We start from the raw sequence: 5,477 nt of genomic DNA on the forward strand, positions 1-5,477 counted from the left end.
TAGCAGATTCCAAAATAATATTGGGTAGCTATCAATAATGGTTCTTATTAAAATAAAAGACAGTTTTGCTGCTTAACATTTCCTGGAAACATTTTATGATTCTTTGCTGAACAGAAAGTTCAAAAGAACATCATTTATTTTAAATATATATTTTTGCAACATTATAAATGTTTTACTTCTATCAATATTAATAGTTCTAATAAAAAATAATCATATTTTCTTGATTTCTAAAGATCATGTGACACTGAAGACTGGAGGAATGATGCTGAAAATACAGCTGCACATCACAGAAATAAATTATATTTTAAAGGATATTAAAATAGAAACCATTATATTATATATTTTATTTTGTTAATTTTTAATTATTAATGAAATGCAACCTTTTTTTTGTTTCAAACAGTTCAATGAACAATAATAAATGAAGTACCTGAAGCAGACAATGATGTAAATGTATAATAATTAGCAAAAATGATTAATTTAGCGCTGTAAACGCGCGTGTGAGGGGCGAAGATACGTGATCTGAGTCTTTCATAGTTGTTTTATAAACACAGTAATTTTGGAATCAGCTCTGAAAGTTCCTGTCAGTGTTTAAAAACTCTATTTGGTTGTTAAGTCTGACGTAACGCGTGACGTTTAGCCTCTTCCGGGTCCAAGCGCTCCGTTCGTTCTATCCGTACAGCCAAAGAGCCATGGCCGAACCTGTGACTTTGTTTACTATCACGTCTTTCTTTAGTGATGCACCCTTGACGGTCAAAAAGGGTTTAAATTCTTTTAAATCCAACAGAGTATTTGGTGTAGATCATCATTCAGGTGGCATAATTAAGGGTAGAGTCCAGGCATCCATGAAAAAGAAGATTTACGAAGTTGAGGTGGTTTCGCTGTAAAGGTAATGATAAGGGGGGGGGGGTACCAAGATGGCGGCGGAGTAAGCTGTCGCTTTTGTGAGAGCTCTCTTTAAGACCGCAGATTTTCATGATTTAAACTAATTTACTTCACCCGAATTGAAACAATGAAAATTCAACAGATACCTAAACCAGCAATACTGCAGCCACCGACCTCTTCAAATCCAGAAAAGTCAACGGATGGTGAGCAGAATTACTGTGCAATGGATGTAAGAGGGAACGCGGACCAGACTCGACACAGCCAACTCCAAGTAAGTCTTTAAAAGAAAAAAAGCCTACGCCAAACATTGAGAGTGATCATCCCCAAGTTTTAAATAACGATATTTTGGAAGCAATATTGGAGTTGGGGAAACGGGTGACTGGAATTGAGTCGCAGTTAGAAGACATTAAAGAGCAAAACCGCCAGAACACCGCCATGATTGCTAGTTTAACCAAAACTGTGCAGTTCAACTCGGAAGAGTTAAATGAGACTAAAAAGAAAGTGTTGGAATTGGAGAGGGCTAATGGCCATTTACTGGAGGAAAACAAAGAATTGAAGAAGAAAGTTATGGAACAGAAACGATATAGCATGAGGCCGTGTCTCCGTGTGAGGGGTCTAAAGGAGAAGAAAGATGAAAACCTCCGGGCGACCATTATCCCCATACTGAAGAAAATTGCCCCAGAATATGCAGGAGACATGGAGCGTGCGGTGGATGTTGTCGCTTGGCAAAAGAGAGGATAACCGCACCAGGCAAGTCATTATCCTGTTTGCATTGAGACATTTGAAGGATGAAGTATGGCTGAAAACCAAAGACTCGCCAATATGCAGCAAGGAAGGTGTTAGCTTTGCAGAGATGTTACCCAAAGAGGATTTGGAGGCACGAGAGCATTTGTGGCCATTGGTTGATCAAGCAAGAAAGGCGGGGAAACAAGCTTTTTTCTTCTTTGTCTTCTTTAGGATAAGACTTTAAAGGTGGAAATTTCATGAGTGGTTTGAGAGCTCTAAATTGTGACATTTTCTTATTTTAGCAGCACGGTTAAAAGTATCTTGGGAAAAAAAAAAAGTTTTTTTATTTTTGTTAGTTCATGATAAATGTAAACATTTTGGTTCTTTAAAAGTTAGGGGCTTGAAAGAACTTGTTAAACGAAAGGCATTATTTTTATTTTGTAAAGGGCAGAAATCTCAGTGTTTTTTTTTTTTTTTTTACAAGAAACTCATTCCTCAGAAGCTGATGCATCATTCTGGTTGAATCAATGGGGCGGAAAAATCCTTTTCAGTCATGGCTCTTCAAGATCCGGTGGAGTAGCAGTTTGCTTCAATAACTTTCCTGGAGAAGTTATCACACATCGGACTGATACAGAAGGACACTGGTTGACAGCTGAAGTGAAAATGGAAGGTTCTTTCATAATATTGTTTAACGTATATGGGTATAATAATGATAACCAAAATAAGTCAATGCTAGATGATATAACAAAGGTGATTTCTGAGCTTAAAGGTCGATATCCTAAAGATTATATTTTATGTGGAGGGGATTGGAACATGACTCCAAATGAGTGGCTTGATAGGTGGCCAGCTAGAGTTGGTAAACCTCAATTTAATATTCTAATTAATAACTTTATGGCTGATAATAATTTTAACGACATTTGGAGAAAAATATACCCAGGAATAACAGGTTTTTCATGGTTTAGACCAAATGGATCCTGTAAGTCTAGGATTGATTATTGGTTGGGTACTGACAATATAGTGAGTCATGTTAAAAAGACAACTATGTCAAATGCACCTTTATCAGATCACTGTTATATAGAACTAGTCTTAGAACCTACAGATAAATCAACATATAGGAAAGGCTTTTGGAAATTTAATGGTAAATTATTACAAAATGAAGAATATTGCAGTAAAATCTGAGGAATAATTACTGAAATCCAAAATGATAACGCAATTATTAGTTATAGTAACAAATGGGAATTCATCAAATTCATAATCCGAGAAATCAGTATTCAGTTTAGTAAAGTACTAGCCAAAAAAAAAAAAGTTAGAAAGCAAATTATTAAAAGAAATACATATATTCTGTAGCAACACCTCTGAAGAAAAAGCAGACTAGTTGAATTACAGAACAAGTTATCTTGACAAAGCACAGGGAGCTTTTGTGAGATCGTGAGCGAGATGGATTGAATCAGGTGAAAAGAATTCCTCTTATTTTTTTCAATCTATAAAAAAGCCGACAACAAAAAAACTGCATCTCTACTCTTTTAGTAAATGATGAGGTACGGAAAGACTCAAAAATCATAGAAAATGAAGTCTACATGTTTTATTCTAAATTATATTCTTCTCAGTTCTCGAAAGTAGACTTTAATAACCTCTTTCAAAATCTTTCTCCATTAATTCCCCAGATTGATTTATCTTTTAAAAATATTTGTGATTTGGAACTTAGAATAGAGGAACTGGATGCAGTTCTTAAGAAAATGGCTTCAAATAAATCCCCAGGATCAGATGGTCTCACAGTTAATCTTATAATTATTTTTGGAAAGATTTGAGAATCATATTATTTGAAGCGCTAAAAGAATGTATAGTTAGGAAAGAATTGATGACTAGTATGAAACAGGGCGTAATTACTCTGATCCCAAAGCCGGGGAAAGACAAGCGGCAACTAGACAATTTAAGACCGATTACTCTACTAAACACAGATTATAAAATATTTTCAGGATCCATTGCCTCTAGACTTAAAAAAGGGATAGCAGACATAATAAGTGAGACCCAGTCGGGCTTTATAAAAGGAAGAGTCATTCATAATAACAGACTTGTTATGGATTTTTTAGACTATAGTGATTTAATTGATGATGATGGTTTTAGACTCTTCCTTGATTTTTATAAGGCCTTTGATTATACATATGCTGTATTTTGATGTAAATAGTTGTGTGTCTCTGGGACATGGAACTGTAAAAGATTTAATATTGAAAGAGGAATAAGGCAAGGATGTGGAAGCTCTCCCTTGTTGTTTATAATGGTTGCAGAAATCTTAATTAAAAACCGCGTGTTAGAAGGTATGAATTTAATGGGCAAACAAATAATTATAAGTCAGTTGGCTGACGATACAACATTGTATCTTAAAAACATATTCCAAATTCCCATAGCATTACAAGCTATCAATATTTTCTCAAAGGCCTCTGGACTTCAGTTAAACTTAAATAAATGTGAATTATTGCCATTAAATGATCAATCCATACAATCATTGTATAACATAAAGGTAAAAAAAGAAGTCAAATACTTGGGTATTATAGTGACTAAAGACAAAACGATCTCTGAAAAACGAAACATAGAAGACAATGTGGACAACTGCAAATAATTTTTAAGTAGATGGTTACGAAGAGATCTTTCCATTTTTGGCAGAATATTGTTAACTAAAATGGACCGTTTACCTGATTAATATACCCAGCTTACTCTCTTCCAATAGCACCCCATAAAGGTAAAACTATCAACAAACTAAATTTTGATTTTATATGGCGGAATAAATGTCATTATATAGCCAAGCAGGATTTAATTCGATCTTATGAGGATGGTGGTGGTAAAGCAATGGATTTTGATTGTATGAATGGCATGTTAAAAATTAGATGGTTAAAAAACTATTCAAAATAAAAATTTATTGTGGTATTATATTCGCAATCAGATTTTTGAAAAGGTAGGCAGCATTAGTTTTCTTCTCCAATGTGATTTTGATTTTAAGGAACTTCCTATGAATCTTTCAGATTTTCATCAACAGGTCCTTCTGTATTGGAAACTAATATTCAAGCATAATTTCACAACACACAGTACACCAATTTGGAATAATAGGTATATTTTGGTAAAAAGAAAATCTCTTTTTATTTCTGAATGGTTCTCTAAAGGTGTCTGGGCTATTGCCCACTTCATGGATATGGAAGGAAATGTTTTACAACATGTTGAATTCTGTAACAAATTTCAAATAGTTGTACCCAAAAGAAGTTTAAACAGATTGTGAAAGCTCTCCCAATATCACTTGTAGCTATAATTAAGCAGGATATAATATATTCCAAAATCACTTCTTCCTTAAGACAACTTTGCATTAATGGTATTGATCTGCAAAATTACAAATGTAACAAGTTTATAAGGAACTGTTTACTTAACTGCCAAACAAGCTCTCTCAAAAGAGACTATATTCTCAAAGACTTTAGTAAGGAGATAATAAAAAAGATTAGAGGTGATTACTTAAAATACCCAGTCCCGCCAAAAACAAAAGAAATGCAGTTTAAAATTATAAATAGGATTTATCCAACTAATAATTTCTTAGAAAAAGATTTTAAATAGATGTAAGAAACTGTAACTTCTGTGAAAATGAACCAGAAGATTTGAATCATCTTTTCTGGTTGTGTGAAGTTGTACACACAACAAGTGCACAAACAACATCGCTCAGCAACATTGCTCAAAAGGTTGCCCAGTGTATCATCACCTTAAGCTAGGATAAATTAGATAGTTGACATTATAAATCTGACCCTGGACCACAAAACCAGGCTAAGTAGCACAGGTATATTTGTAGCAATAGCCCAAAAAACATTGGGTCTCATTCATGAAACATTCGTAAA

General features: G+C 34.1%; 1 long non-coding RNA gene across 1 annotated transcript; it reads left to right on the forward strand.

Moving 5' to 3' along the window:
- Positions 1-667: 667 nt before the first annotated feature.
- LOC113042991 (uncharacterized) lies at positions 668-5,477 on the forward strand. Its single transcript, XR_003275649.1, has 3 exons — positions 668-886; positions 1,025-1,153; positions 2,093-5,477. It is a non-coding gene; the product is annotated as an uncharacterized LOC113042991 (long non-coding RNA).

Source organism: Carassius auratus, chromosome 25 (assembly GCF_003368295.1).
Source record: "Carassius auratus strain Wakin chromosome 25, ASM336829v1, whole genome shotgun sequence".
NCBI lineage: Eukaryota > Metazoa > Chordata > Actinopteri > Cypriniformes > Cyprinidae > Carassius > Carassius auratus.